Consider the following 12,500-nt stretch of genomic DNA (forward strand, 5'->3'; position numbering starts at 1 on the left):
AAAACGGGCCAAAACTGGCCATTTTTGGCTGCGCGAGCGAGCGGCGAGCGGCGGACAGCGAGCGAAGCGAGAGGCAGCACCGTCCCTGCTATACGAAAGCCCCATCCAGCCCTGTGCCACCCGGGGGGTTCCAGGGTGCTGAGATGGCTGACGTTTTGCTCCGCTCTCGACGGTCACCGCGCAACGCAAGAACAGGCCAAAAACTGGCCAAAACGGCCCAAAAACGGGCCAAAACTGGCCATTTTTGGCTGCGCGAGCGAGCGGCGAGCGGCGGACAGCGAGCGAAGCGAGAGGCAGCACCGTCCCTGCTATACGAAAGCCCCATCCAGCCCTGTGCCACCCGGGGGGTTCCAGGGTGCTGAGATGGCTGACATTTTGCTCCGCTCACGACGGTCGCCGCGGCACACAAGAACAGCCCAAAAACAGGCCAAAACAGCCCAAAAACGGGCCAAAACTGGCCATTTTTGGCTGCGCGAGCGAGCAGCGAGCGGCGGACAGCGAGCGAAGCGAGAGGCAGCACCGTCCCTGCTATACGAAAGCCCCATCCAGCCCTGTGCCACCCGGGGGGTTCCAGGGTGCTGAGATGGCTGACGTTTTGCTCCGCTCACGACGGTCGCCGCGGCACGCAAGAACAGGCCAAAAACTGGCCAAAACAGCCCAAAAACGGGCCAAAACTGGCCATTTTTTGCTGCGCGAGCGAGCGGAGAGCGGCGAACAGCGAGCGAAGCGCGAGGCAGCACCGTCCCTGCTATACGAAAGCCCCATCCAGCCCTGTGCCACCCGGGGGGTTCCAGGGTGCTGAGATGGCTGACATTTTGCTCCGCTCACGACGGTCACCGCGCCACACAAGAACAGCCCAAAAACAGGCCAAAACAGCCCAAAAACGGGCCAAAACTGGCCATTTTTGGCTGCGCGAGCGAGCGGCGAGCGGCGAACAGCGAGCGAAGCGAGAGGCAGCACCGTCCCTGCTATACGAAAGCCCCATCCAGCCCTGTGCCACCCGGGGGGTTCCAGGGTGCTGAGATGGCTGACGTTTTGCTCCGCTCACGACGGTCACCGCACCACGCAAGAACAGGCCAAAAACTGGCCAAAACAGCCCAAAAACGGGCCAAAACTGGCCATTTTTGGCTGCGCGAGCGAGCGGCGAGCGGCGAACAGCGAGCGAAGCGAGAGGCAGCACCGTCCCTGCTATACGAAAGCCCCATCCAGCCCTGTGCCACCCGGGGGGTTCCAGGGTGCTGAGATGGCTGACGTTTTGCTCCGCTCTCGACGGTCACCGCGCAATGCAAGAACAGGCCAAAAACTGGCCAAAACGGCCCAAAAACGGGCCAAAACTGGCCATTTTTGGCTGCGCGAGCGGCGAGCGGCGGACAGCGAGCGAAGCGAGAGGCAGCACCGTCCCTGCTATACGAAAGCCCCATCCAGCCCTGTAATATCCCTCACTTTTAAAAATTATTAATAAAGATTTATATGTAAATTGGAGGACCTATATGTAAATATAGAAATTACAAGGACTAAACTGCTAAGTTGCAAAAAAGAAAAAAAAAGGGAAAACCGAAAATTCGGTATTATCCCACCGCCTCCCACGCACTCTGTTTCTTCCAGAAACAGAGAGAGCGGTGGGGCGTGAGGACAAGAAGGAGAGTGGTAGAAGAAGAGAGGAAGAAGAGGGAGAAGAGAAGAAGAAGAAGAAGAAGAAGAGGGAAAAGAAGAGAGGAGGAAGAAGAGAGGAAGAAGAGGGAGAAGAGAAGAAGAAGAAGGAGAAGAAGAAGAAGAGGAGGTGGCTGCAGCGAGGGCTGCAGCGAGAAGCTGTGGGGCGTGGGGAGAAGAAGAGAGGAAGAAGAGGGAGAAGAGAAGAAGAAGAAGAAGAAGAAGAGAAGAGGATAGCTGCGGCAAGGCTGCAGCGAGGAGGTGTGAGGGGTTGGGGAGGAAAAGGGAAGAGGAGAAGAAGTGGGAAAAGAGAGGGAAGAGGGAGAGGAGCGAGAGGTGGCAGCAGCTAGGGCTGCAGCACCTCTGTTTCCTGCAGGTGGAAACAGAGGAGATGTGTGGGGCGTTCGAAGAGGAGAAGAAGAAGAAGAGGAAGAGAAGAGGAAGAGGAAGCAGGGGAAGAGGTTGTGATACCTCTGTTTCCTGCAGACGAAACAGAGGAGAGGGTGTGGGTGACGTCGGGGAGAAGAAGGGGAGGAAGGAGAAGAAGAGAAGAAGAAGAAAGGGAGGAAAAGGGAAGAGGAGAAGAAGAGGGAAAAGAGAGGGAAGAGGGAGAGGAGCGAGAGGTGGCAGCAGCTAGGGCTGCAGCACCTCTGTTTCCTGCAGGTGGAAACAGAGGAGAGGTGTGGGGCGTTCGAAGAGGAGAAGAAGAAGAAGAGGAAGAGCCTCTGTTTCCTGCAGACGAAACAGAGGAGAGGGTGTGGGTGACGTCGGGGAGAAGAAGGGGAGGAAGGAGAAGAAGAGAAGAAGAAGAAAGGAAGGAAAAGGAAGAGGAGAAGGGAAGAAAGTAGCTGCGGCTGCGGTTGTGGCAGCTGCAGCTGTGGCAGGGAAAGAAGAAGAGAAAGGAAGAAGAGAAAGAGTAGGAACGAGAGAAGGGAAGAAGGAAATAGTGCAGTGGAAGGGGGCTGCGGTTGTGACCGCAGTTGCGGTCGTGGCTACGATTGTGGCAGCGGCAGCGACGGCGGCTGTGGCAGCTGTGTTTGGGAAAGAAAAAGAAGGAATGAGAGTAAGAGAGAGCAGGTGACTGTGCCTCGATGTTCGACACGTGATGTAGTTACGAAAAAAGGAAGAAAACGGGAGCACAAAACGAAACAGAGAGAGGACACGGAGGAAAAGTAGAAAGATTGGATTGGCACCTTCCTTGGATATTCAGATCAAAATATTTGAAAGGCAAGTTTCCCACTTGTTTCGATCCTTTCTATTGCAAGTTCCCTGTTCGTTTCTCCTATAATTGCTCTGATATGTCTTATTGCAAGTTCTCTGATCGTTTCTCCTATAATTGCTCTGATATGTCTTATTGCAAGTGTTCTAACCTTTTCTATTGCAAGCTTTCTAATCTTTTCTCTTGCAAGTATCCTGATCGTTCCTCGCTGCCATTTTTATCTCTACATTTGCTTTGAATATGAGGAACTTTGAATTGTTCTAGCCTTGCATTTGATATATCTCCTGTTTAGACGTAACGATTCGAATCTGTGCAACTTCTGAGATTCTGACCTTTTGATACCGAGCTGCCTATAAGTCTTTGTGGAAACTCTGATTTGTTCAAAACTGATTTCATTGGAAACTGATCTCGTAGACCTTTCCTTGATATATGGATTGAAAGATTTGGAATCTAAACACCTGCCCAGTTATCTGTTGAATCTGACATTATGAATTCTGCCAACAAAGATTTTGTTCTACGACACTTGCTTACCAAATTATTTGTAACTCTCTCTGTTGGACAGTTCAATTCATATGAAGCCTGTCTTATCTGAAAGTATTATCCAATGATTATTTCTGAGTAAATTGGAGCACGATTGATAGTTTGAATCATTTGTTCAATGTGCCTTTTGTATTCTGCCAGAAATCGAGCTTTGGTCGATTTCTCATATTCTGGTTTCATTCCTTTGGAAATTGATATCCTTTAGCTTTCTCATTCAATTGAGCTTTATATTACTGCTTTGAATTCTTGTATGCTCTTGTCCTTAAAATTATTGCATTCTTGAAAACTGTTGTGTAACGTTTATGCTATATCGTATTGACTCATATAGGCACATGTATACCCTATTGTTCCGCATTTGCTTTCGATATGTGCCTATTCCAGTTTCATTCCTTTGGATATTGAATTCATCTAACCTTCCTATTTTGAATTGAGCTCAGTATGAATGCTTTGAATCCCTGTATACTCTTGCCTTCATTTCATTCCAAAACTGAATACTTTTGTGAGAGATTTGTTCCTTGCATCATTGTTTTGAAAAGGCACATGTACGTTTGGTTGTTCCGCGTGTGCTTCCGTTATATGCTGCTTATTGTTGAAACTGCCTTCTTGTACTCTGGTGTGTGGGATATTGTGAACCTTTGCCAGAAATGGTAAAGGGAGTTGTGAACCTTTGCCAGAAATGGTAAAGGGAGTTGTGAACCTTTGCCAGAAATGGTAAAGGGAGTTGTGAACCTTTGCCAGAAATGGTAAAGGGAGTTATGCATAGAGCCTGCGATGCTCTGCCGGCCCCCTCTGACTTCACCTAGACGTGGGTGGATGGAGCTCCCAGACGTGGGAGACTTTTGTCAGGTGGTCATTCAGAAATGGATGAATCACATTCTGACTGAGATCCCACTACACCCTCTATATGTTTGATGTGACATCCAGAGTTTTGGTGAGTTATTTCTGTTCGTGCTCTGGATAAGTATGATATGATTGCAACGTCAAGGACGACGTTTGAGCTTCTGTACGACATATGAGTTTGATATGCTCTGAAATGCTTCATTCACTATTGAGTTTGCTTCGTAATGTTCCATAGATCGTTGATGTGTTCTGGAACATTCTATCTGCCATTGATAAGCTCCGATATGTTTCCTTTGTTACTGATATGCTCCAATTACTCTGTGCTCCATTTGCTATGAACTGATATGTTCTGAAATGTCCTATCTGCCATTGATAAGCTCCGATATGTTTCCTTTGTTACTGATATGCTCCAATTACTCTGTGCTCCATTTGCTATGAACTGATATGTTCTGAAATGTCCTATCTGCCATTGATATGCTCCAATCACTTTGTGCTCCATTTGCTATGAACTGATATGTTCTGAAATGTCCTATCTGCCATTGATTTGTTCCAATTACTCTGTGCTCCATTTGCTATGAACTGATATGTTCTGAAATGTCCTATCTGCCATTGATATGTTCCAATTACTCTATGCCCCATTCCTTATGGATCAAATATGTTTTGAATGACATGATACGTATGATTTGGTATCTATTGAGATGGTATCCTTGAGAATTCTTGTATTCTGCCTTGCATTATGATACCTTACTCGTTTGAAACCGTTCCTTTTGTTCTGAATATGCTTTGTCACTTGCTGAGCCGTTTTTGGCTCACTCCGTTGTTATATAAATCTTTCAGGTCAGCTTGTCACTCTTCGAGATGTTTGATTTGGGCTGAGGCAGTGGATAGCTATTCAGAATAATGGGCAAGTCTGGTTGGTTATTACGATATTGTTGTATAAGTATGTCTTGTATATAATGAAATGTTGTCGATGAACCGAAATGGATATACTGTGTCCAAGTGTTAGGAGATCTCTCTTATTTGGAATTTCAGACTGTTAAGTCTAATTTATGGTGATATGAACTTGTGGTGAATAGTTGGAGTTCTGATTGTATAATTTATTTAGCTTGTGGATTTATAAATGTTGTTCATTTTTTTGTCAAGTTGGCTTGGGTTGCCATAAATGTGAATTATCGAGTGATGTGATATATGATTTTAAACTGCACAGGTTTTATGGATGTAAATATGAATAGAATGTTTTTCAGTGTCCTCAAACGTTAGTTTGGATCCTGGATTGGTTTGTGATGAAAATTTTAAAAATCATGGATATTTTGAGGGGCGTGACAGAGGTGGTATCAGAGCATTGTTTGAGGATTACTGAAATATTTGATATGTTGACGTGCAAAATATATTGAGGTCTAATGAACTATAGTGATCGGTGGAAATTTTCTTTGATGCATTTTAGGAATCTGGGATGACGAGGACATTTGGTCCTCCTATTTCATATTTATCTGATTAATTAAGAGGAATGAAAGGATTGATTTGGGATATTGAATCAGAGTGGCGCAGCAGAAGCATGGTGGACCTAATTTCATTGGTGGCAGAAAAATGGATGATACGAATAGAGAAGATATTCGATGTACAAAATTGTTCTGATGATCAAACGATTTCTTTTGCCACCTTATATCGGATGTAGAGGCTGATCATTAATGGGAAAAATGAAAAGAATTTTTGGGGATCAGTGGCAAGATGATAAGGACAAGTTACCAATAAAAATATGATTGGAAATGAATCAGAAAGTAATAACAAGAGGGTCAAGGCATTTGGATTTGAAATGGGAAGTCACCATAAAAGACTTAATCATGTGTGAATTGCAGGTTAAATTATGAAACAAGTTTGTGTTTCCGGGTGACTAGAGTCTATTTTGCTTGTAGAAAGTTAGATCATAAAATAAAAGTTTGCCCTTTGAACAAGAAGAAAGAGTCACTGCCTCCTAAATCATCAGCCCATGTCAGAGTGTATGCTATCACTGAATATGATTCTAAGACTTCTGAATTAGTGGTCGAAGGTATTATGCATGTTTATGAAAGAATGCAAATATTTGTTCGACCATGGGTCCAATCTACGATTTGATTCGTAATATTTTGCTTATCACTTGGGTATTCAACCTAGACCACTGTATTATGTGGTATATGTAAGTACAATCATTAGAGATTCTTTGATAACGAACTTGAATCTGGTCCTCTTGTCTGATTTTTATTGGAGAACTTGAACTTTTGCTGATTTAGTTCTCCTAGAGATTTGGAGTTATGATATTATACTTGGTATGGATTGGCTATCTTCTTATCATACCAGTATGGATTGGTATATAACCAATGATCACTTTTTGTATATTTGATCAGCCGATCTTTTATTTTGAGAGTATTGGGACATGATTTATCTCTTTGCCTAATGTATCCCAGGATGACTTGCTTGGATTATCTCCAAATGTGATCTTGCTTTTGATTTGGTCCTTTGGACAATCCTAATATCTAAGCCTCTCTACAGAAAGATATCATTTGAGTAAGTGGAATTGGAAAAGCAACTACAAGGATTATTAAATGAGGATTTTATTTGGCTTAATATTTCATCATGGGGTGCTCCGGTGTTAGTTAAAAAGATGTATGGAACATTGAGGCTTTGTAATGATTACAGACAGTTGAATTAGGTGACCATCAAAAATGAGTATTTTCTGGAGTAACGACTTGTTTGATTAACTGTAGGGTGCGCAAGTATTTTTAGAAATTGATTGAATGTCGGGTTACCATTTATTGAGGATCAAGGAGGAGAATATTTCGGTCACTCTTGGATAATTATGTCATTATATTGTATTGATGAAATTATTTGAGAGTAGGAGGAGGAAATAGAGATATCATAATCCTCATCTTTTCATCGATTGAGCTATGATCAATTTAGAGGACTAAATTTTCTTTTAAGGAGGGGAGAGTGTAATATCCCTCACTTTTAAAAATTATTAATAAAGATTTATATGTAAATTGGAGGACCTATATGTAAATATAGAAATTACAAGGACTAAACTGCTAAGTTGCAAAAAAGAAAAAAAAAGGGAAAACCGAAAATTCGGTATTATCCCACCGCCTCCCACGCACTCTGTTTCTTCCAGAAACAGAGAGAGCGGTGGGGCGTGAGGACAAGAAGGAGAGTGGTAGAAGAAGAGAGGAAGAAGAGGGAGAAGAGAAGAAGAAGAAGAAGAAGAAGAGGGAAAAGAAGAGAGGAGGAAGAAGAGAGGAAGAAGAGGGAGAAGAGAAGAAGAAGAAGGAGAAGAAGAAGAAGAGGAGGTGGCTGCAGCGAGGGCTGCAGCGAGAAGCTGTGGGGCGTGGGGAGAAGAAGAGAGGAAGAAGAGGGAGAAGAGAAGAAGAAGAAGAAGAAGAAGAGAAGAGGATAGCTGCGGCAAGGCTGCAGCGAGGAGGTGTGAGGGGTTGGGGAGGAAAAGGGAAGAGGAGAAGAAGTGGGAAAAGAGAGGGAAGAGGGAGAGGAGCGAGAGGTGGCAGCAGCTAGGGCTGCAGCACCTCTGTTTCCTGCAGGTGGAAACAGAGGAGATGTGTGGGGCGTTCGAAGAGGAGAAGAAGAAGAAGAGGAAGAGAAGAGGAAGAGGAAGCAGGGGAAGAGGTTGTGATACCTCTGTTTCCTGCAGACGAAACAGAGGAGAGGGTGTGGGTGACGTCGGGGAGAAGAAGGGGAGGAAGGAGAAGAAGAGAAGAAGAAGAAAGGGAGGAAAAGGGAAGAGGAGAAGAAGAGGGAAAAGAGAGGGAAGAGGGAGAGGAGCGAGAGGTGGCAGCAGCTAGGGCTGCAGCACCTCTGTTTCCTGCAGGTGGAAACAGAGGAGAGGTGTGGGGCGTTCGAAGAGGAGAAGAAGAAGAAGAGGAAGAGAAGAGGAAGAGGAAGCAGGGGAAGAGGTTGTGATACCTCTGTTTCCTGCAGACGAAACAGAGGAGAGGGTGTGGGTGACGTCGGGGAGAAGAAGGGGAGGAAGGAGAAGAAGAGAAGAAGAAGAAAGGAAGGAAAAGGAAGAGGAGAAGGGAAGAAAGTAGCTGCGGCTGCGGTTGTGGCAGCTGCAGCTGTGGCAGGGAAAGAAGAAGAGAAAGGAAGAAGAGAAAGAGTAGGAACGAGAGAAGGGAAGAAGGAAATAGTGCAGTGGAAGGGGGCTGCGGTTGTGACCGCAGTTGCGGTCGTGGCTACGATTGTGGCAGCGGCAGCGACGGCGGCTGTGGCAGCTGTGTTTGGGAAAGAAAAAGAAGGAATGAGAGTAAGAGAGAGCAGGTGACTGTGCCTCGATGTTCGACACGTGATGTAGTTACGAAAAAAGGAAGAAAACGGGAGCACAAAACGAAACAGAGAGAGGACACGGAGGAAAAGTAGAAAGATTGGATTGGCACCTTCCTTGGATATTCAGATCAAAATATTTGAAAGGCAAGTTTCCCACTTGTTTCGATCCTTTCTATTGCAAGTTCCCCTGTTCGTTTCTCCTATAATTGCTCTGATATGTCTTATTGCAAGTTCTCTGATCGTTTCTCCTATAATTGCTCTGATATGTCTTATTGCAAGTGTTCTAACCTTTTCTATTGCAAGCTTTCTAATCTTTTCTCTTGCAAGTATCCTGATCGTTCCTCGCTGCCATTTTTATCTCTACATTTGCTTTGAATATGAGGAACTTTGAATTGTTCTAGCCTTGCATTTGATATATCTCCTGTTTAGACGTAACGATTCGAATCTGTGCAACTTCTGAGATTCTGACCTTTTGATACCGAGCTGCCTATAAGTCTTTGTGGAAACTCTGATTTGTTCAAAACTGATTTCATTGGAAACTGATCTCGTAGACCTTTCCTTGATATATGGATTGAAAGATTTGGAATCTAAACACCTGCCCAGTTATCTGTTGAATCTGACATTATGAATTCTGCCAACAAAGATTTTGTTCTACGACACTTGCTTACCAAATTATTTGTAACTCTCTCTGTTGGACAGTTCAATTCATATGAAGCCTGTCTTATCTGAAAGTATTATCCAATGATTATTTCTGAGTAAATTGGAGCACGATTGATAGTTTGAATCATTTGTTCAATGTGCCTTTTGTATTCTGCCAGAAATCGAGCTTTGGTCGATTTCTCATATTCTGGTTTCATTCCTTTGGAAATTGATATCCTTTAGCTTTCTCATTCAATTGAGCTTTATATTACTGCTTTGAATTCTTGTATGCTCTTGTCCTTAAAATTATTGCATTCTTGAAAACTGTTGTGTAACGTTTATGCTATATCGTATTGACTCATATAGGCACATGTATACCCTATTGTTCCGCATTTGCTTTCGATATGTGCCTATTCCAGTTTCATTCCTTTGGATATTGAATTCATCTAACCTTCCTATTTTGAATTGAGCTCAGTATGAATGCTTTGAATCCCTGTATACTCTTGCCTTCATTTCATTCCAAAACTGAATACTTTTGTGAGAGATTTGTTCCTTGCATCATTGTTTTGAAAAGGCACATGTACGTTTGGTTGTTCCGCGTGTGCTTCCGTTATATGCTGCTTATTGTTGAAACTGCCTTCTTGTACTCTGGTGTGTGGGATATTGTGAACCTTTGCCAGAAATGGTAAAGGGAGTTGTGAACCTTTGCCAGAAATGGTAAAGGGAGTTGTGAACCTTTGCCAGAAATGGTAAAGGGAGTTGTGAACCTTTGCCAGAAATGGTAAAGGGAGTTATGCATAGAGCCTGCGATGCTCTGCCGGCCCCCTCTGACTTCACCTAGACGTGGGTGGATGGAGCTCCCAGACGTGGGAGACTTTTGTCAGGTGGTCATTCAGAAATGGATGAATCACATTCTGACTGAGATCCCACTACACCCTCTATATGTTTGATGTGACATCCAGAGTTTTGGTGAGTTATTTCTGTTCGTGCTCTGGATAAGTATGATATGATTGCAACGTCAAGGACGACGTTTGAGCTTCTGTACGACATATGAGTTTGATATGCTCTGAAATGCTTCATTCACTATTGAGTTTGCTTCGTAATGTTCCATAGATCGTTGATGTGTTCTGGAACATTCTATCTGCCATTGATAAGCTCCGATATGTTTCCTTTGTTACTGATATGCTCCAATTACTCTGTGCTCCATTTGCTATGAACTGATATGTTCTGAAATGTCCTATCTGCCATTGATAAGCTCCGATATGTTTCCTTTGTTACTGATATGCTCCAATTACTCTGTGCTCCATTTGCTATGAACTGATATGTTCTGAAATGTCCTATCTGCCATTGATATGCTCCAATCACTTTGTGCTCCATTTGCTATGAACTGATATGTTCTGAAATGTCCTATCTGCCATTGATTTGTTCCAATTACTCTGTGCTCCATTTGCTATGAACTGATATGTTCTGAAATGTCCTATCTGCCATTGATATGTTCCAATTACTCTATGCCCCATTCCTTATGGATCAAATATGTTTTGAATGACATGATACGTATGATTTGGTATCTATTGAGATGGTATCCTTGAGAATTCTTGTATTCTGCCTTGCATTATGATACCTTACTCGTTTGAAACCGTTCCTTTTGTTCTGAATATGCTTTGTCACTTGCTGAGCCGTTTTTGGCTCACTCCGTTGTTATATAAATCTTTCAGGTCAGCTTGTCACTCTTCGAGATGTTTGATTTGGGCTGAGGCAGTGGATAGCTATTCAGAATAATGGGCAAGTCTGGTTGGTTATTACGATATTGTTGTATAAGTATGTCTTGTATATAATGAAATGTTGTCGATGAACCGAAATGGATATACTGTGTCCAAGTGTTAGGAGATCTCTCTTATTTGGAATTTCAGACTGTTAAGTCTAATTTATGGTGATATGAACTTGTGGTGAATAGTTGGAGTTCTGATTGTATAATTTATTTAGCTTGTGGATTTATAAATGTTGTTCATTTTTTTGTCAAGTTGGCTTGGGTTGCCATAAATGTGAATTATCGAGTGATGTGATATATGATTTTAAACTGCACAGGTTTTATGGATGTAAATATGAATAGAATGTTTTTCAGTGTCCTCAAACGTTAGTTTGGATCCTGGATTGGTTTGTGATGAAAATTTTAAAAATCATGGATATTTTGAGGGGCGTGACAAGCCCTGTGCCACCCGGGGGGTTCCAGGGTGCTGAGATGGCTGACGTTTTGCTCCGCTCTCGACGGTCACCGCGCAATGCAAGAACAGGCCAAAAACTGGCCAAAACGGCCCAAAAACGGGCCAAAACTGGCCATTTTTGGCTGCGCGAGCGAGCGGCGAGCGGCGGACAGCGAGCGAAGCGAGAGGCAGCACCGTCCCTGCTATACGAAAGCCCCATCCAGCCCTGTGCCACCCGGGGGGTTCCAGGGTGCTGAGATGGCTGACGTTTTGCTCCGCTCTCGACGGTCACCGCGCAATGCAAGAACAGGCCAAAAACTGGCCAAAACGGCCCAAAAACGGGCCAAAACTGGCCATTTTTGGCTGCACGAGCGAGCGGCGAGCGGCGGACAGCGAGCGAAGCGAGAGGCAGCACCGTCCCTGCTATACGAAAGCCCCATCCAGCCCTGTGCCACCCGGGGGGTTCCAGGGTGCTGAGATGGCTGACGTTTTGCTCCGCTCTCGACGGTCACCGCGCAATGCAAGAACAGGCCAAAAACTGGCCAAAACGGCCCAAAAACGGGCCAAAACTGGCCATTTTTGGCTGCACGAGCGAGCGGCGAGCGGCGGACAGCGAGCGAAGCGAGAGGCAGCACCGTCCCTGCTATACGAAAGCCCCATCCAGCCCTGTGCCACCCGGGGGGTTCCAGGGTGCTGAGATGGCTGACGTTTTGCTCCGCTCTCGACGGTCACCGCGCAATGCAAGAACAGGCCAAAAACTGGCCAAAACGGCCCAAAAACGGGCCAAAACTGGCCATTTTTGGCTGCACGAGCGAGCGGCGAGCGGCGGACAGCGAGCGAAGCGAGAGGCAGCACCGTCCCTGCTATACGAAAGCCCCATCCAGCCCTGTGCCACCCGGGGGGTTCCAGGGTGCTGAGATGGCTGACGTTTTGCTCCGCTCTCGACGGTCACCGCGCAATGCAAGAACAGGCCAAAAACTGGCCAAAACGGCCCAAAAACGGGCCAAAACTGGCCATTTTTGGCTGCACGAGCGAGCGGCGAGCGGCGGACAGCGAGCGAAGCGAGAGGCAGCACCGTCCCTGCTATACGAAAGCCCCATCCAGCC

The sequence above is a fragment of the Musa acuminata genome, unplaced genomic scaffold (genome assembly GCF_036884655.1).
Source record: "Musa acuminata AAA Group cultivar baxijiao unplaced genomic scaffold, Cavendish_Baxijiao_AAA HiC_scaffold_494, whole genome shotgun sequence".
Classification (NCBI taxonomy): Eukaryota; Viridiplantae; Streptophyta; class Magnoliopsida; order Zingiberales; family Musaceae; genus Musa; species Musa acuminata.